Source organism: Momordica charantia, assembly GCF_013281855.1.
Source record: "Momordica charantia cultivar OHB3-1 chromosome 4 unlocalized genomic scaffold, Mcharantia_2.0 BLBB01000004.1, whole genome shotgun sequence".
NCBI lineage: Eukaryota > Viridiplantae > Streptophyta > Magnoliopsida > Cucurbitales > Cucurbitaceae > Momordica > Momordica charantia.
In genome coordinates, this window is record NW_028275162.1 from 15063188 (window position 1) to 15088755 (window position 25568).

The following is a 25568-nucleotide window of genomic DNA, read 5'->3' on the forward strand; positions in this document are numbered from 1 at the left end:
CAACCAATGCAAATCTATTAGAAGAAAAAGAAATTTTTCAAAATTTAGAAAACAAGCGTATGTCTGTGCAAATCCACAACCACCCACACAGTCGAGCATTCTATCCTTGTTGAAAGCCTAATGTTGAATTAATTAATTTGTTAAGACGTCAGGTTAAACAAGCCCAGCCTCGGAATAACTTGAAGAATGGTTTGAGATGTTGACGAATAGCTTAAGATGACGATTAGGCTAACTAAACAAAAAATTCTTACTTTAATTCAGTCAAAAGTCTCAAAGTCCTAATTACACGAAGTTAGTTTAGTTCAGAACTTTGTTCAACTCGGAAGCTAAGTAATGAGTCATCATTGAATGGCGAGAACACTTAAGTTTCTATGAAATCAAATTAATAAAAAATAAGAGAACTTAATTATATTTGGCTCAGCTCGATACTAAATATTCCTCTTAAAAAGAAATATAGAATGAAAGAAGAGCATAACTTCTAGAGGAGGGAGGGTAGGTCCTGAAAGTTGGATCAGCCATCAAGAGTCTCATGATAACTTGAGCCTTCAGATTAACACCATACAAATATGGGTTTGAAGTAATCTTGATTACCGTTTAGGATTGTGGTTATCCTAAAATGACGAGGCATATATTGGACATCTCATAAACCCTCTTTGAAGCAATATTGATTACCATTTAAAAGATGAGTTTCTTAGATTCCTTCTATCAGACATCATCAAATGACTCCATTTACCCCTAACCTTATCATTAAGCCAACTATTTTTTTCTTCTTCAGTTGTCTCATTCTTCTTCGTGGCTCTATTTTCTAGAATTAAAAAAAACTCTCAGAATCTGCACTAAATATTTCTTCAATCTTCTTTTGCATCCTTCTTCAATATTCATGTATTTATTTTCACATTACCTTTTCAACTATTTTCTTCATTTTGCTTTATGTTTCTATCTCTTCACATTTATTCGATTGTGTTTTCTATTGAACTTTATTAATTTCTTTCGTAAATTTATTTCAATATACTGACCTTCAAAATGAAATATTAGTGTCTTTTTTTTTCATCTTTGTTTTCCACATATTGTTATACTTTTCTATATATATATATTTTTTTTTTCATTTTGTAATTAAAGGTGTTTGATAATGAATTTAAAATTATTTTTTGTTTTAAAAAAGATTGAAAAAATTATTTGAAGAGTTTTTTTTTTCGGTGAAAAAACTAAATATAAATAGAATCACAACAAATTCTATATCTTCAAAAAAATTTGAATTTTTTTTTTCATTTTAGCTATCTACATTTCAATTTTTTGCCTTTGAATTTATTTTTATTTTATTCAATTTAGTTTTTGCATTTATATTTTATGCATTTGAATTTTCTGCTTGTTTCTCTATATCTAAATTTCCTCCATTTTAGTTTTCTACATTTCAATTTATTTTTATTTTATGCATTTCTATTTTCTAAATTTTAGTTTTTTGTATTTAGGATGCATTTGGTTGATGATCTGAAAACAAAGAATTCAATGAAAACAAAATTATATTCGTTGTTTTCAAGCATGTGTTTGGTAGCAGATTTGAAAATTGAATCTCAATTTAAAAAAAATAAATTCAAGATGTTTTGTAATATATTTGTAAGTGTTACCAACTAAATATTTAGTTTAATCTAAAATATTATTAATTAATTTATTAACATAAATGTTGTTATGGATGAAAAATTCCCTATTTACTACAATTAAAATTCTCTTTATTTAAGGAATTCAAAATGAGAAGTTATCTTTATGGCCTTAAGATTTAGGAGAAATATCTTTTACTCAAAAGAGAAGATTTACCGATGGCCTCAAGATTCTCCCTAGATTCAGATAACATATCTTAGTGATACTAGGTTTGTCCCTCTATAAATAGAATGAAAATACTCATAGTTGAGGTATGCTATAAATCTCTACTCTTTGCTATGCAAAAACACTTTATTATTTCTATTCGACTACTCCGATTCTGACTTAAGCATCGAAGCCTGTGTGGCGAGAGCCACACCAGTCTTTAGTGCTCTTCTGTTTTGCAGGTCTCATCGATCCCTTTAATCTAGAAGATTGATGCGAATTTGACGGAATCCCAAGAGGCCAAATTTCTGCATCAACAATTGGCGCCGTTTGTGGGAATGACTAAGATCTAAAAGTCAAGACGATTGACAACGAATTGACCGAGAACTGCTCGGGTCCAAGGAGATCTCAAGAGAAACAAATCAACATGAATTCTTAAGGCATACCACAACTCTTTGATGACGAATGTCATATGTCTCAGGGGCTGCCCCTACCTGAGGTAGCCGAGGGAAAAGCAAATCAATAAGTTTTGAGGCAGGACCTAGAACGAACAAATCAACAAATTCCAAAACAGATCTTGGGTGTTAGTTAATCAATAGCTAGTCAAGGAACTTGAACTGAGACAAACTTAGAAGCACGCTGATAAGCTAGAAGCCACAGTGAAACCAGGGAAGAGAATCCCAAGGATGCTGAAAAGGCATGCATACAGGCCTAGCAATGTTAAAACAGAAAGCAGACAAGTCAAACCAATCAATGAAATCCAGGGAATAAAACAATTTGGCAAAAGCTAAAATAGGTTAGAAACCCATGGGTGTTGATTAAACTTAGGATGAAAAACCAGCAGACGCCAAATAGGTTAGAAACCTAATGGTGTCGACTAAACTCAGGGTATAAAACCATTGACGAAACTAAATAGGTTAGAAACCCAAGAGTAAACCCTGAGGTATAAAATCATGGGCAAAAGCCAAATAGGTTAGAAACTCAATGGTGGTACCGTTGGCCCAACTAAAAGTTATATCAGAAGACCAACAAAAAAAAAACCTAAACAGTTAAAATTAATTGTATGGCAGAGCCCAAGAGACTTGACTACAGCCAACTACGACAAAAGAACATGGGGGCTAAGAAGGTCAGACCGTGAAACGACAACTAACTACGACAAAAGGGTGTGGGGGCTGTTTTATAAAAATGGCAGCCCATGAACAAATAAATAATCTCAAAGCAGAAGTCTGACATTTTGAATAACTCGTTATCTTCAACTTTGAGAGTAGTGGCTATTGTTATGGATGAGAAAATTTTTATTTTCTGCAATTCAAATTCCCTTTATTTAAGGAATTCAAAAATTGAAGATATCTTGATGACCTTAAGATTCAGGAGAAGATATCTTATATTCAAAAGGAGAAGATATCCCAATGGCCTCAAAATTCTCCCTAGATTCAGATAAGATATTCTAGTGATACTAGGTTTAGGTTTTTCCCTCTATAAATAAAAGGAAAATACTCATAGTTGAGGTAAGCTACAAATCTCTACTATTTTCTATGCAAAAACATCTTATTCTTCCTATTCGACAATTCCGATTCTGAATAAAGCATCGAAGCTTGTGTGGTGAGAGCCACACCGGTCTTTAGTGCTCTTTTGCTTTGGAGACCTCGTCGATCCCTTTTATTCTAGAAGATTGGTGCGAATTTGACGGAATCCCAAGAGACCAAATTTCCGCATCAACAGATGTTATAAAAATTTTGTTAGAATTAATATTTTACAATATTATCTAATTTATAATATATTATATTATATCTGTTTTAATTTTAACAAAAATGAAATGAGTTTATAACATAATAGTATATTTATCAAAATTTTGAATTCAAAATGTGAAAATACTGAAAACATAAGAGCCTGTTTGGTATGCAATCCAGATTCTATTTTATTTTCAAATTCACTGAATCTAATGGATTCGATGAATATATGTCTGGCAGATTTGTTTTTGAAAACTATTTACAGATTTTATGATCAAAATAGTGGAAATTCTGTAAACAATATTTTTATGTTTTCAATGTTTCAGATTCTGAATTTGAAAACTATAAATGCAGAATTACATTAAGAAAGATAAAAACTTTGATAAATATATTATATCATGTCATAAACTCATTTCATCTTTGTTGAAACTAAAAAAATGTAAAACATAATATATTAAAATATATATAATATTATAAAATAATAATAATACAAAATTTGTAACATATATGTTAACAAATCAATTAATATTATTTTAGATTTAACTAAATATATGGTTGATAACTAATACTAGTTTACAGATATACTATTAAACACCTTGAACAATCTTTTATATAGAAACTCAATTCATAAATCTGCTACCAAGCACGTAACTGAAAACACTGGAAACAACTTTGCTTTCATTGAATTCCTTGTTTTCATATTTTTGTTTTCAGATCACCAACCAAACACACCCTAAAAAAGTTGTTTTAAGAATTTCTACTATTTGGATTACATAATCCAAAAGCAGTTTTCTGCCTTTTATTTTCTGTATTTTTATTTTATGCATTTTAATTTTCTTTGTTTTTAGTTTCTGCATTTAATTTTCTACATTTAAATTCTATGCATTTAAATTTTCTGTATTTTTTATTTTCTGCATTTATGTTTTCTAAATTTTAATTTTGTGCAAATAAATTTTCTTAAATTTCTGGATTTTATTTTTGATTTTATTGTTTTTTATTTTTATTTCTAATTTTTTGCATTTTAATTTTCTTCTTTTCTTAGCTTGATGTATTTTAGTTTTTTATCTTTTGTAGTTTCTTACATTTTTTTTAATTCTGTATTTTTTTAATATATTGCATTTTTCAATGTGTGCTAATATTCTATTTGAAAGGAAGTATTGTTAATATTTTGAAGCTTATGTAATATATTTATATTCTTTGAAGATATGGATCATCTTTCTTTGAATTAATGGTTAATATTGTGTCTATGTTAATTTTATATATAGATATGTTGAACCAAATGAATTTCTTTTTTTTTTAATTTATTGTCATTATAAAAAATTGTTGTATACAAGAAGTATTCCCGGAGATATGTAAAAGAAGTGAAAGTATATTTCTTACCTAACAAGTTAGTTAACCCAATCTCTATAGGTTGATCCATGAGTGTGATTTATCATGTTTTGAGAATACACGCATGAATAGGAGAACATTTAGTATACTTTGTCATATGCTCAACACAGTAGGTAAGTTAAATGCAAGTAAACATATAGAGGTTTGTCATATGCTCAACACAGTAGGTAAGATAAATGCAAGTAAACGTATAGAGGTAGGATAAATGGTGGCAATAGAGTGATGCATAAACATTTCCTATGGTTGGATGAAACAGTTAGTAGATACTTTAATGAAGTTCTTAATTAAATATTGTGCCTACATAAATTCCTACTAAAAAAGATCGGATCTTGTACTCGTTATGATAGGTATATTATAGTTTCACTAAATATTGTTACAATTAGTTATTGTTTTGTTAAGGAGATTAGTTATTTGACCAGCTTATAAATATAAGCTTTGTAAATCAATTGCATTATTGATTATTAATGGAAATAATTCATATATTGTGAATTGTCATATTTTATCAGAGTATTTTTTTCCACACGTCACTAATCACATTATCGAATCATCAATCTCAAGCCTTCCATTGCTCTTCAATGGCGAACTCCTTTGCTTCAGGAACTTCGTCACATATCTCAGCTACATCAATTGGAGATCTTCATTCTCCAATATTTTTGATATCCAATATTTGTAATCTGATCCCAATCCATTTCGATTCCTCGAATTATGTATTGTGAAAATTTTTGCTTTCTACAATTCTCAAGGCACAAACTCTTTGGTTTTATCGATGGTTCTACGACTCAACCTAATCATTTCTTGATCTCTAATTCCGAATCCGTTGTTTGGCAGATCGCAAAGGATCAACCCTTATAATGTTAATCAATGTTGTAGACATGGTATTTGATCCGGTTTAATTTTCCTTTCTATTATTATTCTTACTTTATTAAGTACTTTGGTTAAAAAATAACTTAGTTTTAAAAAGTATTTGATTCTTTATATTATTATTGTTATTATTATTACTATTTTACTATTTATCTATTATTCTATATCTTATTTTATTTTGGTTAGTTTTATTTTTATAAGGTAAAGTTTTAAGTTAGATTTTGTTTTGTTTTTATTAAAATTAAGAGAAAAATGTTTTTAAACCAATTAGTTTTTATTTTGTTTTTGTTTTTGTTTTTTTAAATAAAAATATTTTATTTTTATTTATTTTTTATTTATGTTTCAAAGGATTCTCTTCTCCCTCGTCAAAAGCTCCACATGTGGAGGACTTACCATGACCCCGACAACCTCTCGCGGCTTCCGGCGATACTACTCGAGCGGCAAACTTCGACAGTACAGCAACACTAGATCCAGAGACCCGCATAATTTGGTGGCCATCCCGGCGTAACAGGTCCGACGAACCGGGCGGCCTTAATGACCTCCGGCAGCAGCGCAGCAAGCCTCGACCACAGACCCCGGCACCCAGTCCGCGTGAACTGCACATCTCCAACCCACGACCTCAGATCGAGCATCATTTGACCTCCACAACACTCCGGCGACCTCCTTCCTCAATACATTTAATTGAGTTGAAAAACAAAAACATTTTAGAAAGGAACTTTTTTAAATAAGGATAAAACTGTTTTGGAAAGCATTTCTTTTTAAGTAAATGTTTTGAAAAGAAATTGTATTTAAAGTTATTAAGGAATGAATAAGAGAACGTTTTTAAAATAAGCTTTAAATAAATCATGGAAAATGAAAGAAAATCTTTTAAATCTTGTAAACCAAGTTTAAATAATTGTTTGAAAAAAAATAAAAATTTTGATTTGTTTTTAAATTTTGTTTTAAAATAAAAAAATAATCCTGAACATAGTTTCATTCTTCGTTTTTAATTTTCTTTTAAAATAAAGATTTTGTTGTTAAATTTTTTAAACAAGTTTTGAAAAAGAAATAAAGATTTGAGTTTGTTTTAAATAAAACTTCGAAAATGAAAGAAAATATTTTGATAAATAAAATTTGTTTTTGAATAAAAACTTTTTTTCCTCGACAACAAGGTGAACTTTTTTTCAAAAAAAAAAAAGAAAGATTTTATTTTATGTTTTAAAATGTTTTTTTAAAATCCAAAGTTTTGTTTTTTTATTTTTAAATAAATCCCTGTTAAAAGTGAATAAAATTTTTGTTTGATTTTCTTTGATTTAGTAAAAAAACTAAATTTAAAGGAAAAAGTTTTTTTAAAGGAAAGTTTAAGGATGAAGTTTTTTAGGAAAGTAAATAAAAGATTCAAAAGAAAATAAATTTTATTTTATGTTTTAAAATAAATGAATCTCAAATTACAAAGTAAAGGTGTTTTTAAAAGAAAAGATTTGTCAAATGAGTTTTAAAAAAATTGAATAAGAGATATGGCAAAAAAAGTTAGGAAAATAAGCAAAATAGCAACAAGGTTTGGGTTTTTCAAATATAGCATTTTTTTGGCAAAAAAACGGAGGCACACGTTATAAATTACAAATATACCCTGTAGGCCCGAACCAACAATAAATTACTTCTGATTGACTTTTGATATACTAATGATGGACAGATATACTCCTGATATATATGTGATATATGTTTGATATACATATGGTATGAAATTGATTTACTTCTGATATAACTATGATATCTACTACTATAGGTGACATAGAATTGATTGACTTCTGATATACTATTGATTTACTTATGATATAACTATGATTGACAGATATATTCCTGATATATATGTGATATATGTTTCATATATATTTGATATGAAATTGATTTACTTCTGATATAACTATGATATATACTACTATAGGTGATATAGAACTGATTGACTTTTGATATACTATTGATTTACTTATGATATAACTATGATTGACAGATATACTTCTCATATATATGTGATATATGTTTGATATATATATGATATGAAATTGATTTACTTCTGATATAACTATGATATCTACTACTATAGGTGATATAAAACTGATTGACTTCTTATATACTATTGATTTACTTCTAATATAACTATGATTAACATATATACTCTTGATATATATGTGATATATATTTGATATACATATAATATGAAATTGATTTACTTCTTATATAACTATGATATCTACCAATTATTTCGAACATATTACCTCTAATATATGTTTTATGATATACTAATATATGAAATAATTTTTTTTTCAGATAAAAGCAATGGTACAAACATGAAAAATGAAATAAAAAAACATCGTCGAAAATGTTGATGTCGTTCGTCCCAAAAGACAACATAAACAAACGCCAAAAGTGTTGTCTTTGGAAAAACGGAAAGCTTCAAAGATATTATCTCCAAAAACACGACAATCACCAAGAACTTGATGTCTCAAGCTTTTACCTAAAGATTATACAAGAATGAAACTTACACTTTTCTAGACTGTTGAAACTTATGTTTCTGGAACTTATGCTTCTTCTTTTATAGAATTTTAAGAATGATATTGTTAGTCTACTTTTGGTTTATGCTACTGGTTCGTTTTGATGTTTAAACCTTTAAGTTTTTGGTTGAAGGACTTTGCTGCTGATTTGATGTTGATGTTGATACCCAAGAATGATATTTAAACCTTTTAAGAATGACATTGTTGCTGCTTCCATTTTGATCTTTAAAACTTTAAATAAAACTTAATTGTACTATTGATATATGTACAATGTATACTTGATATATTACTGATATATTATTGATATACAGAAAAACCCCAAGTTTCTATTTACCTCTAATTTCTAATTGATTTCTCATTCACAGTAATTTCGAAAATCACCATTGACATTCACATTCACGTTCCTTTCAAGTTTTCTTTCTCATTTTCAGTAAGTATCAAATTTTTTTCTCATTTTCCATGCATGCCAATACCTATTAATTTCTAACTGATCAAAAAAATACAAGACAATGGGTTAAAGCAGGAAAAATAGTGATTTACTATTATACAACTGATATAGAACTGATTGACTTTTGATATACTATTGATTTACTTCTGATACACTAATGTTGTCAGATATACTCCTGATATATATGCGATATATGTTTGATATATAATAACGAAGCGATAACTGAAAATGGTAATTTGGGAATACTGAAAATTTTAAAATCAGGATTTTCAAAAAAATGCTATATCTGAAAATATCAAAAAGACATGCTATTTTGTTAAATATAGAAAACTTATATGCTACCCATTACAAATCCCCTTTTTTAAATAAGTTTGATTATAAAATAAGAGATTTTTATTAAAAACGAATTTCAAAGTCCAAATAAATAAAAGGTTTTTTCCTTTTTGAATAATAGATTTCGTTCAGAGTTTTTTTTTTAAACAAAGTTTGAAAATAAATCGTTTGTATTTTAAAAAAGAAACTTAAATTGTATTATAAGGTGTTGACACAATGGCAAGAGACTTGAGTATTAATGTTCATGACCCAAGTTCATGTCCTTGCGTGCCTCAAATTGAGACCTTCCAATATTCTTGAGGTGATAAAAATTTTCTAATGGCATTCGTGCCACTCATACCTATTAATTAATTCATATCTTATAACAAAGTGTGAATTAATATAATGTGAGACATTTCAATCAAAACACAAAAATATTATTTTTTGACCAAATAAAATAATAGGATAATTTTTGACAAAATGTGGTACCGTTTTCAAACGGTTGTCGTAGGGTGCTAACACCTTCCCCGCTCAATCGACTCCCAAACCAAAAATCTATTTTTGCAGACCGTTTTTTTAAAATAGGCGACTAATCAACCTTATAGATGGTTGATGACTACTCCAAACCCTTATCTCGAAAGAGACCCTTTAGGGGATGACGTCGATCGCTCCGTGTTGCGATGTCGTTGCGACAAATGCAATGCTTTCATCCGTTGTCCTAGCTTATGTTGTTGGAAGAAATACTTCAATAGAAGTCTGGTATACCTTGGAGAAGCATTATTTCTCCAGCAGTCGTACAAATGTATTCAATCTGAAATCAGATTTACAAACTATCCAAAAAATCAGGCGAAACGATTGGTGATTACATCAAGTGCATCAAAGAAATTAAAGATAAGTCAACAAATGTTTCGAATACAACAAATAAAGAACGCTGATTTACTCTCTAAACGAACTTCCTTCAGAATTCTAACACCTTCCATACCTCAATGAGAACTTGATCTCAACCTGTTACCTTTTGATACAACCCGTCCCAAAACACCTACTAGTCCTAGAATGAGTCATGCCGACCATAGACCCCGACTAGCTACGAAGTCCATGGTCAACTTTCTTTTTAACTTTGATATGATCTTTGACCAACAAACTCCGAATGGATGCACAATAAAATAATAATCTCAACAGAACAACCATTCTTACATTCATTATATACAATCTTTTCTATCAAAAGGTGTAGATAAAAACTTTATACAAACAACCACTTGCATACATAATGTCATGCAACTCTTGAACTACTCTGGGTGGTAGAAACTTAACTACTATCTCCCTGCAACTCAGAAAGTCAAATACTCAGGTATGGGAGGAAAAACAAAACATAAACAGTGAGCTGGGAAGCTCAGTGAGTGGTAGGTTAATAAGAAAATATTCTCGTAAAACTTCTTTCATAAACAACTGAAATTCAATTCTTAAAATAAACTTCATAAAACTAAAGTAACAAACTTTCTCATTTAGATGTTTTAAAACTTGAACAACTAAAAACTCGGTAAACTTTCTCAAGATAAAACTTGTAACAACAATTTCTCTCTAGTCAAATTGAAAAGGCAACTGCTCCCAAGTCCAGGATTCGGAATCCAGATTTGGCCCTAATTGCCCCGGCATTCCCCTACGTCCCCTGCAACCTAGTTACGTCAACTTCTCAACCTGCTATAAAAACACATTCTAAAAACATATAAAACATTGTTCTTTCAAACATAAAACAGATAGATAAAATTGAACACCACACATGTATCCATATTCTATTCTGGTCTACTTGCGTAGAGTAATCTTAATACACACAGCATAATAATTTTGGTCTACTAGCATAGAGTAATCTCAATATGCATAGCAGAATAATTTTCAAAACAAGTAGAGTCAAATGGTCCCAAAAACCTTCTATTTCTGGGTATACTATAGAAACACATTCTTATAGCATACGGCTAATCACCTGGATACAATAACATGGTGGTTTGAAACTATTCTCATAAACTGTTCTAAAATTATTCTTTCTTCTTTCTAAGAACTTTCCTAACTTTCTCAAATAATTTCTGAAATATTTCTTTCTAAACACATTCCGTGAAATTCTAAAATCATTTCTGAAATCTCTTTCTAAATAACACTTCATAACTTTTCTCAAACATTTCTCTAAATCATAAAGCATTTCTCAATTCTAATCAACATTTCTAAAATAATTCTTTCTAACACATTTTCTTTAATTCTCAACAGAAATATTAAAACATATCTAATATATACTTTCTTGAAATTCTATCATAATATATTTCTAAAAACATTTCTAAAATAAACCACTCACAAATCAATAATAATATACAAAACATTTAATAAAGTAACCACTCACAAATCCTTTAAATCGGATCGTACGCCGTTCCAAATTCCGCTTGACCTGAAATATTAAGCCAATACCAAATTATTTCACTTAATTCCAACATAAACTAATTCCAAACTTTAATCACCATATTTTCAAAATAAATCAATTATCCAAATTCCTCATTCTCTCTCTTCATTTAAAACAATCACTCCTTCTCTTTCATATCACCTTACACATGTGGGTCTCACAAGTTACCAATCAATTTCTCTTCCTTTCATCTTGTCACGTGCAACACCTCTTTAATTTACCCAATTTTTGTTTACAAATTAAATTCCCTTCTACAACTCATAGGCTTAACATTTCTTTTTCACTTTTTTTTTTTTTTTTTTTTGCAACAACTCAACAAGTTCTCCAACAAATTTTCATTGGAAACCCTAGTAAGAAACTCACAGATTCTTCACTTAATCGATCATCCTATGCCATCTTTTATGTCAACCAAAAATAACAAATGTTCTCAGTTCTTACTACTCAAGAAAAATCCATAAATCTCAAAATCCACAGTTTTACATTAACAAAAATCCTAGAACCTAAGGATTCTCAAGCTTAAATCTCTATAAACTTACCCAAATTCACCTTTTCAACGCCTTGATTCAAGCTTCTGAGCTCGATTTCCCAACTCCCTCTCTTTCTCTAGTTTTCGAACTCAACCGGAGGAGCGTAGGGTTTTCTTTTTTTTTTCCCCTCTGTTTCGTTCCTTTTCTTTCATTTTCTTTCCTTTTCTATTTTCTATAATTTTCTTTCCTTTTCTTTTCTTTTCTTTCTGTTTTTTTAAACACAACCACATGTCACACACACCACCCGCACCTACACACACCTGCCCTTCACCACAATTTCCAATTTCCAATTTTCTTCTTTTTTCTTTTTGCCAAAAGACCAAAATGCCCTTAAAACCATAAACTTCAATAATTCCCAAATTTCTCTCTCTTTTTTTTTTTTTTACAAAAAGAACAAACTGTCCTTACACCTTTGAAGAATTACATGTTCTTTTAATTTATGAAGAATCGGCTATTGAGAAACAAGCGAAATGTGATGAATCCTTGACTCAGCCATCTGCTATGCTTATGTCTTCTCGAGCGTCTCATCAGCAGCACAATGTTTCCCCAAATTTCTCTTGGAAAAAATCTTCTGGCAGTATCAATGGTAAAGGCTGTTCAAATCAGAATTGTGGGGGCCATGTTTCTTCACAGAATCTAGATCATGGTCGATCGTCTAACTACTTCTCTTTTGGTTCTACAAAATTTTTCACTCAAGATGAGCCTGTTTTGTGTCACATTTGTAAGGGTCGTTGTCATACAACCCTTAACTGCTACAATCGTATGAACTATAATAATTTTCAGGACTGTAAACACCGTATTTGGTCTGGCTCTCTTTTATTAAAAAAATATTATTTATTTTATTATTTGATTAAAAATAAGATAAGGGTTTAATAGAATTTGTTTTGGTTAAAACAAGGTAACATAAGTCTTAATGTAAGGTTTTAAATAAATTAAATTTTTGTTTTTGTTTTTAAAGGTTTGGATTTTGTTATCTTATTTTAAACTTTAAATAAAAGATTTTTCTTTTTTAAATAAAATAAAGATTTTGTTTTCAAAGCAAAACATATTTTTTTTCTCTTTCGTCAACATTCCTATTATTCCTCTTCCTTTTCCTCTCTCATTCCCTTTTTAGTTTTATTTGACTTTTCTTTTTTACCGTTATGGGGAGTAAAGGACAGAGGAAAAAAAAACGAAAAGAAGTGGTAGATTTAAAGCTCATTCTCTCTCTACCCCACCTTCATCTTTCTCCTCTTCCTCCATCTCCCACCTCTTCCCCTCTTCTCATTTTAAGTCTCACCATCTCCGACGACGTACACACCACGACAACCGCAAATCCTGGTGTTCCCTCCCAACGGCGCACGACGAGTAGAGTAGACCACGGCAGATCCAGCAGCCGACTTTTGTTGACTGACCCACTCCCCCGGCACGACACACTCACGTCTCCCGGCGTTATTAAGATTCCGGTGAGTTTTTTGAATAAAAAGGAAAAAGTTTATTTTCCATAATTAAAACTGTGTTTTACCATGAAAAGAGAGAAAGTAAACAAGGCAAAGAATTTTGTTTGGAGAGAAAGCTTTTTCTTTTCTTTATTTTTAAATGAAAAACATTTTTGAATGAAAAATAAACTAATCTTTTCCCTTATTTTTTAAAATTAGAAAGTAATGTGGTTAATTAGATTTTGTTATATCGAGGTTTAAAGTTTTTTTTTCATTGGAAGAAAGAGAAACAAATCTTTGTCTTTGTTTTTTTTTTTTAAAGAAGGGAAATCATTTTTAATTATGTTTGGAAATTTGGTTTAAGAGTCATTTATGAGATTTTAAACATGTTTTAATAAATAAAAATAAACCTACGTTTTTTAAAGGAAAAGTTTATTTCATTTTGTTATTATTTTTTAAGTTTAAACATTTCTTAATAAATAAAAATAAACCTACATTTGAAAAAGGAAAGTTTTTTTTTTTTTAAATCAAGTGTTAAGTTTTTAGGAAAATAAATAAAAGATTCAAAGAAAAGTTTGTTTTAAATTAATAAAATCTAAAACTAAGTAAAAATAATTTTTGAAAGATTTGTTATTTAAGTTTTGAAAATTTTGAATAAAATCTTTTAAATAAGTTTATTACATACATAAGATTTTTTTAAAAAATAAAACAGTTTTAAACGAATTTCCGATCCAAAATAAAATAGAAGTTTTTTTTTTCTTTTTCCTTTCCGTTTATTTTTCTTTCTTTCTTTTTTTAAACAAAGTTTAAAAATAAAATATTTGTATTTTGAAAAGGAAATTTAAATTTCATCTTGTGGTGTTGATAGTGGAAGGATTCTTAGGGTAAATTTGCTTGTCCCAAATTTGAGTTTTTGCTTCCCCAATTAAAGTTATTTTATTATTTTTTTAATATCATTATTTTTACTAAACAACTATTTTAAATAAAATATTTTTTAAATAAATAAAAAAATTTTCATTTTTTTAAACAAATTTTAAAAATAAAACTTTTATATTTTAAAAAAGAATTTAAGTTGTATCCTAACAACCACAATAAAAGTTTGAGCCTTTATTTGTGACATGATTTCTTTTTATTTCTTTTTTTATTTATCATTATTTTTTTACTAAATAATTATTTAAAAATTCAAATGACGGATATTGGAACCTTTCAATAGCCTCGAGGTGTTAAATTTTTTCTAATGGTCTTCGTGCCACTCACACCTATCAATTCATATTTTATTACAAAGTATGAATTAATAGAATGTGAGACATTTAAAATAAAAGTACCAATTTTTTTTTGGAACAAATAAAATAATAGAATAATTTTTGACAAAATGTGGTATCGTTTTCGAACGGGTGTCGTAGGTATCGTTAAGAGAGTCTAATCGAGAGAGGAAGACCACTGGGATATTCCTTGTTCTGTATATCTTTTTTTGCAGAACTCTTCTGTAGAAAAATCAACCACATGACGTGGGGAGTTACCCCACGTCGTTAAACTGCCCGCTCCCTTACTAAAATGCATGGGAGTTAAATATTAATTTTATATATATTAATATTATTAATTAATATATATATATATTTAATTAATTAATCATATGAATTAATAAATAATTATTAATTATTAATCGAATTAATAATTAATTAATATATATATTTATATATATATATATATATATATATATATATATATATTATATATATATATATTTATATATATATATATATAAATCAAATAAATAATTAACACGATTATTTGTTACAAAAATAGAATCATATTCTATAGCATTTCTCTCGTATAACCTATAGTCGTAATATACATCTTAGGCACATTATTTTTTAACCTATAGTTTAAATATGAATCATATTCCTATTAATTTTATTTGAATCTCATTCAAATAATTTCTCTCATAATATATAGTTTCCATTTAAATTAACTATATATTATAATGTATCAATATAGATATATTCCCTTGAGCAATTTGAACAGTTCAAATTCTTCCAAAAACTTGATCCATGTTTTACCCGTCATGAGCTAGCAAAGGGACCTAATGGACCTACATATCAGAAGTTCCAACGATACGAGATTAACCGATCAAACTCATTGACCGAGTTAATCAACATTCGTTAACTACAGGTCACTCCAGTAAAGACCTGCAGTTGCACTCTTCTCACTGCAGAATGTTTTCGTGTTCATGGATATATGACCATTAATGACAAATCAATCCTTCACGAGTGTTCGTAACTCAAGCTAAGTCAAATTACCATTTTACTCTTGAGTTACATCTTGCTCTTTAAGTACCACTGCTCCTCTAATGAACAACCCGGTTATGGTTAGACCAATAATTGGAAGTCCCTCTTGGGCCAATGAGAGGGTAGGGCCCTTTGTTCAAGTCCTAGAGTCAGCATTTAAGAGAACACTGATCTACTCCCCTAAGGTCAGGGAGAAATGAATTACATCTTGTAAAGTTATGTTCCCAGCTCCCCACTCGGTCTCGTCCCCAAAATGGTAGGAATGTTGAGTCGGCGACTCGAGCCACTCTCACCCATACAGATCAAAGGACGAGTCTCACGAGCAGGAGTCCATAACTCACTCAGAATTGAGAATGAGTTGTCTGGTCATCCAAAGAAATAGCAATCTGTTAGTTAACGGTGTTACATCTAAAGATTGGTTATTTCGTGGTCTAGTCTTATACAAACTCATTGTATAGGATACCCCCATTCGCATGTCTCCACACGAACGACCTGGATCGCGTCGTCTGTAAAATTTACAGAGTGGGTCGTATCCATAGTGTTGCCAGGATAAGGTACCCAACCTTATCCATATACTATAGACCCTTTAGGTTATTCACGGGACATTATCCACTCGTATATCAGGGGTATATCAAATATATACCTAGTATATCAAATATATATCCAGTATATATGTTGTCCCGATTACATAATAATTACCTTGGATGTTTAGTTTATTGGATTTTGGACAATGCAATGCTATGAATTCAACAACAAATTTATTGAATAAAACTTTATTGAATATACATTTGTTTTTACATAAATACAAACTACGAGTTTATGGCAACACACCCAACAAAAATAAGCAAGGTTTAAAACAATAACAACTCAAAGGCTAAAAGAGAAAACGTAAATAAGCTTAAAAGGAATGTCTAAAGCTGAAATGATCACTCCGGGATGATGAATAAAGAGAATGAACTGTTGAATTTATAGGGACTTTAAGGTGGTTAGGAGGTTGAGAGCTTTGTGGAGAGCCATCCATTTCAAACACCTTTAAATTGGTTTGTTGTTGAATTGGCAATCTTCAATGCATGGAAGACACGTGGCAGAGCTTGGGGAGGCTTCAAATCACACCAAAACGTGTGTTTTACATTAAGGGCATTTTCGAGATTAGGGAAGGCATTAGGCGCCTAGCTCGATATTTTTCTGCATAAAATTGTAATTTCTATTAGAAATCAACTCTAAACGATGTAAAAACGTCCTATGTGCATGTATAACCTAAGATAACTTAAAATGAAAGGTTTTGGACACTAAACCAAGCTTAAAACACGGTTTCCGAATGTCAAATGTTAGAAAACAGCACCAATTTAGTTTTTTTTTTTACCTTTATAAACAAGGGAAATCACACCCCCAAACTTGGCTTTTTGCTTGTCTCCAAGCAAAATTAACAATTTATATCTTTTAAATCACATGCAACAACCATAAGCAACATCGAACATAAGGATAGACTAGACTTGTTTTTCATATGGTGTCTCAGGAAAGATCATCAAAACCTTATCGTCTTCCTATCTTCAAAAGTCAAATTACCAATAAGCCAACAAAGTTCAAAACAATAAAAAGTTTCTTAAAATCCTTTCCTTTTTCATAACATGAAAACTTTTTGACAACGCTCTAGAATTTGCACAATTCATTTTTCACTTAAATTTTAACATTGAAGGAATGGCTACTAGCCTATGCGGAGATTTCCTCCACAACTTTGTAAAGGCCTTTCAAGTAACAACCGGTCATAACATATCTACGGTGAGTTGCACAATGTTACACTAGACCCAATTGCTACCTTCGAAGCTGCTTACGCCACTCGACCTAAGCTACACCGAGTGTCTATAGTGATAAAAATAAAGACATTTTCTTGCCACTCTTTTTTCTTACCTCTCTTTTTTTTCTCTCACAATTTAAATCTTTTCCCCACTCTTTTTTTTTTCATACAAAGAACGAAGACTCTTTTATTTGCAAACTTGTTGTTTTTTTTTTCTTTTTCGACTCTTTTTCCGACTTTTTTCTTTTCTTGCAAAGACTCTTATTATATGCATTTTCTTTCTAGTGACTCTTTCTTGCAAAAATAATAACATGTTCTTTCATGAATAAAAAATAACATATGCAAAAATCAAAATGAAAGAGGACAAGGACTTCATAAAACATTGAAAAAGTTTAAGTTTCAACAAGAAAAAAAAACAAGCAAAGAAAACATGTTATTGAAAAGAACTTGGTCAGAAATGGCTCATGCTTTTTCGGACAAAAAGAAAAAAAGGTCTATCTAATCCTTACAAATCATCATCGACATGAAAAATAAGAAAAGACACTCCAAAATGCTAAATGAGATTAAATTTACAGCATGCTTTGTTTAAGAAATATACTTCACTAAGGCCAAGAACGAGAGCAATGATCGAAACAGGAAGAAACTAGATGATCATATTTTCACATTTAAACTCAGAAACAACCAGAAAAGCTCACAATATTATCCTATCAAAACCTAAACATGCAACTAAATTCCAAAAATAATATAACAAGCATAAGAAAAAGAATGAAACTTCCCTCAAATGAAGAATCAGCCTCATGGATCAAACAGCCAAGCCCCAATGCTAAAGACATCCTTTAACTGTTAATGCATCTTTCTTGTAACCTGTGTTACTGCTTCTAACTTTTGTTCCGTGGCCTCCAACTTCACTTCTGTTACCTCCAATTTGTGTTCCAACCGACGAACAGTGTCCCTCAGGGCTCGAATCTTAGAATTCGGTGAGCCGCCTCTAACTGCCTCTCCAACAAAATTATTCTCGAATTGCTGTTGAAAAATGGTCGGAAAAGGGTCCAAACGCTGCTGAAACGTGCCCAAAATAGGTGGGTTTTGAGCCCGGACCAATGATCCATCATATTAGTTGCTTTTCGGGGCTTGTGGCAACGTCGGGTTAGCGATAAATGGCCGGAAACTCCCAATCACTGATATTGGGTGAAAAAATCTGTGTATTAGGAGTTTGAAAATTCAAAATTTGGGAGCTTGGGAGATGAGAACTTATGGGTATTACGGTAGAGGACGGGGGAAGGTAATGCTTTGAGAAGATGAAGCCATGGATGATGAAGAAAACCAAATGAAAATAAAATTGGAGACTTTTTTTCTTCTTTTATAGCTGTAAAATGCAAAGAGGGATGAAAATTGGGGCTGATTTTTTTGTCAATAAGGGGGAAGAAAGAGATGAAGTGTCCTTTGCTCCTTTTTTTTAAAAAAAAAAACAAATAGGGTTAAATGTTAATTAAATCAAAAACCCAATTGGAAAAGGAAACCCACAAGGATTCAAAAACTCAAAAGCCCACTTTTTTATCTTAAAGCATTCTAAATGAAAAACATGTGTGTTTATTATTTTTTATATTATTTTTTTAACTCCCAATTCGATTAAAAACGAAATATTATCGCACCCCCCTTAATTTTAAGGCAAAACTAACTCCCAAAATTAAAATCACAATTTTTTGAATTTTTGGATCGGGCCGAGGCGCCAAGCGTCTCCCATAAAAAAAATTCGAATTTTTCAAAATCCGCCCGGACAACTTGTTAAAAACTTAATCTTAGCCAAAGTAACCTATCTACAATTGAAAATAGTTCTATTTTTTTAATTTTAAACAAAAGAAAACTAACCTAACTAACATAAACTGACTTTTCATAAGAAGAAAACTAATACCTAACAATCTACCTAACAAAGCAATTACGAAGTACACTCAAACAATAGAAAAGTAGAGATAAGGATAAGAAAACTCTCTTATGGTGCAGGCTCAAATTACAGCTGCAAGGTAGTATTTGGTCTTGGTATTCTCTTGACAATCTCATATGCTTTAAGACCGCTACTCAAATGATTTCTTCCCACTTAACCATGGGAAAATGCTTGGTTCTTAGTAGTCTTAAACTCTCTTGGTGGATCCAATTGATTTATCACCTATAGTGGATTTCTAGTTGAACATTCAATCTGAGAATCCACCAAGGTGTCAGATGGCTCTCCTCGCACTTGTGCCTATCTTTATGGTTTTCTTGAAAAATTCATCATACACTATGAAAATACACATATTAAAAAGTAAAATAAAAGACTGGAATTTAAATAAGCAGTAAGCTAAAACTTCTCTCCTATAGATTTAACTTTGAAGAACTTTTGGAGGCTTCAGACTTTCAACTCATTTCCTCGAGCTCATTCAATCTACCTTAAGCTACAACCATGTCATAGTTTCTCCTCTTTAAAGCCCAATATGCTTCATGGTTCAGGTCGAGCGGTAGGTTTGATACTTTTCTACAATTACTTTTGGAAATTGAGACTTCGGTTTCAACATAAAATCCTTCATTTACATATGTCTCATCCTCTTTTGTTTGTTTATTTTCTTCATCCATGAGGTGTATGGTGAATTCCCAATTTTGTATGTCTTGAGAAATCTTTTGAGGGAAAGGTGAAAGTGATCACATAGCTACAAGTGGTGTGTTTGAGCCTACTACAATCTCATCATTTGAACTTATCTAATTCTCTTTGTTTTCTAATCTCCTTTCTTTATCCTGAAGATGAATGTTCAACTCCCCCTTATGTATGTCCTGCTTATTCTTCAAAACTTGTTGAGGGAATGGAGAGAGTGGTTCCAAATTTACGAACGTTAGGTTTGGGCCTATTGCTACCTCATATTCATCTTTTTGTTCAATTACCTCAACTGGCTGCTCTGGTTCAACTTCTTTCTCCTTTTCTACCTCGTTAGTAATATCAGATATTTTGGATCATCATTTTCCACTTGGAGCTCAGGTTCTTCATAAAGTAGCTTGCTCCCTAGGTTCGCTACCTCACTTTGCTCCTCTTCTCGCATTGGGGATTCCACATTAGTCGGCAATGCTCCTTATGTAATGTTCCTCCACTCATCGGCCAACTGCCTCATTTGGATATGTAGGTTGCATATTGCTGCATCATTTCTTGCCATAAATTTCGTCATCATCTCTTCAAGGTTGCAACTTTGCGACGTTTGCACTTGTACTGGCATCCATTGTTGATCGTAGTCTTGCTAAGGCTGTTTCGGGAACTCTTGTGGGAATGTTTGCTCATATTTCTGGGTAGGATGAGAATAATTTTCATCATATTTGTCTTCCCCACGAGAAATTTGAATGATCACCCCAACCTTGGTTGAAGGTGTTCAGATAAGGGCTTGAATTCCAATGATTTTGTTTTTGACCTACAAAATAATTAGAATTATGATTAGATGGACAATAATCAAATGGATGGTTATCACCACAATATCTACAAGGAATTGATTCATTAACTATGGAGAAGTTACTTCTCATTGCTTGATTATGCTGCATTTGAAACATCGATGGAACTGGAACATTCCAAGGTGAAAAGGAATCCATCTCAAGCACTTTTTGTTGGATGAAAGAATAAAAGTATCTCTCTACTTTTTTTCTCTTTTTTTTTTTCAGTTTCTAAGTTTCTGTTCTCTTCTCAACTGACGAAAGGTTCTTTTAGTTTCAAGATCGAAGGGCAACAGAAATGAATCAGTGCTCATGAACTAAACAACATCCTTCGCGGTTTTGATGTAAAATTGAAAACTTTTTAAGAACAGAAACAACAATCACAAAAACCGATTAGAAAAATTAATAAAAGACTAAATCAACTTGGTCCCCAGCAACGGCGCCAAAAACTTGTTTGGGATTTTGAATTCAAAATAAATGAGAGCACAAGTGTACACCCATCACAAGTAGTAAAACGGAACGAGTATTCCGAGTATCGATCCTCAGGGACAAATGAGTATTTTTATAGGAAGTGTTAATGATTGGTGATTTTGTAATTGAATTTGGAGTAACAAATAATAAGGATAATGTCGGTTTTAATATTTAAAAACTCAATGCAATAAACCCAGCCCAGTTACTACAAATTAGCTAAAAATACGCAAACTTTTTCCAGCTAGGCGTCTGGCGCCTCTCATAAATTTTCTTCTGTTTTACTTTGCTATCTTCCTATGTCTAAGTGATTTTGAAGATTTAAGTCCATTCCTAATATGTCTATTAGAAATAAAGAACTTAATTTAGTAAAAACCAACCGTAACCTTAGGTCGAGGTCCTATGTCTAGGCTACCCGAGCGAAATCTTTATGTTTAAAGTATTTTCCTCTCAAGTTAAATCAGTAAAGTTGTGAAAATGTAGCAACCCTTTCAGTATTGATGCTTGGTTAAAACATTCATTGGTCAAATCAAGTTTTAACTTATGGAAACAACTTTAAGTGATAAAAGAGAAGAAAAACGTCTTTTGCCTTGTTGGATTTTAAAACTTTAACTAACTATCCATAACCGGGTCTGGGAAAAATAAATTTAGCTCATCATGATAAAGGAAAAACAGAATTTAATGTTGATGGAAGTAGGCGACATGACTAAAAGATTAAAACAAGCTAAAAATGGTGGAGTTGTAACCCGAATGACCCTAACCCGTTCTCTTTCAAGATTGGGGAGTAGTACTCGGTCGATTCCTCAAGGTTGAGTGATTACAACTTCATAATGAGGAAAAGAGAGAGATGAGTAACAAAGAACTTGCTGGAATTTTAATTAAACAAGATTAAAGCTTACAATTCAAGACTAATAAGCTGGAAATAAAGAGTGAACTAGAAATAAACAAGGTTTAAAATAATAACAACTCAAAGACTAAAAGGAAAAACGTAAATAAGCTGAGAAGGAATGTCTAAAGCTGAAATGATCACTCCGGGATGATGAATGAAGAGAATGAGCTGCTGATTTATAGGGACTTTAAGGTGGTTAGGAGGTTGAGAGCTTTATGGAGAGCCATCCATTTCAAACACCTTTAAATTGGTTTGTTGTTGAATTGACAATATTCATGCATGGAAGACACGTGGCAGAGCTTGGGGAGGCTTCAAATCACACCAAAACGTGTGTTTTACATTAAGGGCATTCTTGGTATTAGGGAAGGCGCTAGGCACCTAGCTTGATATTTTTCTGCATAAAATTGTAATTTCAGTTAGAAATCAACTCTAAATGATGTAAAAACGTCCTATGTGCATGTATAACCGAAGATAACTTAAAATGAAAGGTTTTGGACACTAAACCAAGCTTAAAACACGGTTTCCAAATGTAAAATGTTAGAAAACAGCACCAATTTAGCTTCTTTTTACCTTTATAAACAAGGGAAATCATGATGGAAGTATAGCTCGTCACAAAGCCAGATTGGTTACTAAGAGATACCATCAAGAGGAAGAAATTGATTATGATGAAACATTTAGTCTGGTAGTCAAGAATCCTACAGTTCGAGTTATTCTCTCTCTAGCGGCTCAATTTGGTTGGTCTCTACAGCAACTCGATGTGAAGAACGTCTTTCTTCATGGTGAACTTATTGAGGATGTGTATATGCAACAACCACAAGGTTTTGTTGACTCCAAAAATCCTAATCATATCTGTAAGCTAGTCAAATCTCTTTATGGTCTCAAACAAGCCCCTCAAGCTTGGTTTGAGTGTTTTACATCGTATCTTTTAACTCTTGGCTTTGTTGCTAAGTCTTCACTCTTCATTTGTTGAACGTCTGATTCCATTACTTATCTACAGCTTTATGTGGATGATATTATTATCACCAAGACCTCTTCCTTCTATATTGATAAGCTTATGGTTCAACTGTGTTCTTCCTTTGATATGACTGATCTAAGAAGTCTAAAATATCTTATTGGTCTTGAAATTTCTCATACTACCCAAGGTATCACTGTGAGTTAGACAAAGTATGCTAAGGATATTCTTCATCGTTTTGGTATGTCTTTGGCTAAGCCACGTGTGTGACTCCTATTGTCTGGATAGTTCCTACCGATATTGTTGCATCCTGTTCCAATGAAGATGCATCTCATTTTCGCTCCATCATTCGTGTTCTTCATTATTTGACCTTTACACACCCCGATATTACCTTTGTAGTAAGCAAATTATCTCAATATATGCATTCTCTTACTTACACTCATTTCACTGTAGCAAAACGAGTTCTCTGATAAATCAGTGGAATCGTTTCTTCTGGCTTATTATTCAAGAAAGGATCTTACAATGTTTTATGCTTAAATGCCTTTTTTTTTCTAATTGGGTTGGAGATACAACTGATTATTGCTCCACTTCTGGTTTTGTAATATTTTTTTGGTCCTAATCGTATCTCATGAGTCATGGGGTGCTAAGAAACAATTTACTAACGGATGATGAATATAGGTCACTAGCTGTTATTGCTGCTGAATTGTTTTGGTCACGTTAGTTGCTTCAAGATCTTCATGTTTTTGGCATAAAACCTCATACTCTTTGGTGTGATAACTTGTCGGCTATTCATCTTGCTAAGAATCATGTCTTTCATGATCATACAAAGCATATTGAAATTGACTTTCATTTTATCCAAGAGCGTGTTGCACGGCAAGATATTTCACTAAGTTTTGTTCCTAAAACATCTCAACTTCCAAACCTTTTTACAAAGCCCCTCACTATTCAGCATTTATTATTTCTTCGGTTCAAACTCATGCCTTATAGGCTTTTGTTTGAGGGGAATATGATATGTATATTATAGTTTTAAGAGATGTTATATCAAGGAGGAATGAATTGACAGTTCCCAAAGGTAGTAATTGACTACATGAATAATTTGGATTTTCTCATAATGTAAAGATTAATATATTAAATTCTAATTTATATAATCCGTTGAACTTGTAGGATTTTATTACTTATTTGATGGTGGGTATACAAATGAGTAGGGATTTTTAACACCATATAAACGACAAGTTATCATTTAAATGAATGACGACAAGGTCATACACCAACATCACCAGAGGAATTTTTCAACATGAAGCATTCTTCTACAAGGAATATAATTCAAAAGGACTTTGGCCTTTTTAAAGAAAGATGAGCTATTCTCAGATAAAAGTGAGATAAAAGTCATATTACCCTGTAAAAATTCAATTTAGGAAAATTACTACCTGTTGTTTTCTCCGCAACTTAATTAGACAGGAAATGTCCATTGATCCAATAGAAGATGAGTTGGTTCATAATATTTTCGATGAAACTGAATTAGACCCTATGACTTACGTGGAGACATCGAATGACTGGAATGCTTAGCGACATAACTTAGCACGAGAGATGTATGATAAATGGCAGTTTAGGATGAGCTAGTAAATATTTATATTTTTAGATTTATTTCCTTCAATTCATTATTAACTGAGATATCTTTCTTAATTATATTATTATTGTTAATTATTATTTTTTTATAACTAAGCTTATTAAAATTTTTGTTATTCTAATTTGTTTCTTTATTTAATTTTGTTTTATATAGATTTTAACATGTCATTGTATTATATTTTATGTATGGTAACCAATACAGTATTTCAATGTTAGTATTTTATTTAAATATTAATTACGAATTCACAATTTAAGATAATGATAATTCTAAATGGAATTCCAACCAAAAAAACATGTTTGGATTAAAGAAAAGGATGAGAAGTTGGTTGAGTGTCTATTGGGTTGGCGAATTCAAGCCAACGACTTTGTGTTAATGGAACATTTAGATCGGGTTATCTACAACAAGTAGATAAAATGATGAAGTTAAAGTTGTCTAGATGCAAGATGAAAGCTCAACCTAATGTAGAATCAAGAGTGAAACATTGAAGAAGCAATATAATGCAATTGCATAAATGTTAGGGCCAAAATGTAGTGGTTTTGCATGGAATGAAGAGAGAAGTGTATTAATTGTTTGAAACATGTCTTTGATGATTGGGTCAATGTATGTAATTAAATATGATATTTATATTTTATTCGATTCCATATAATAT

General features: G+C 31.1%; 1 long non-coding RNA gene across 1 annotated transcript; it reads right to left on the reverse strand.

Annotated features, from left to right (window-relative positions):
- Nucleotides 1–9913: 9913 nt before the first annotated feature.
- Nucleotides 9914–12194, reverse strand: LOC111022977 (uncharacterized). The gene is made up of 2 exons (XR_015790369.1): nt 12051–12194; nt 9914–11502 (listed from the first exon to the last, which is right to left on the reverse strand). It is a non-coding gene; the product is annotated as an uncharacterized LOC111022977 (long non-coding RNA).
- Between the last annotated feature and the right edge of the window lie 13374 nt (nt 12195–25568).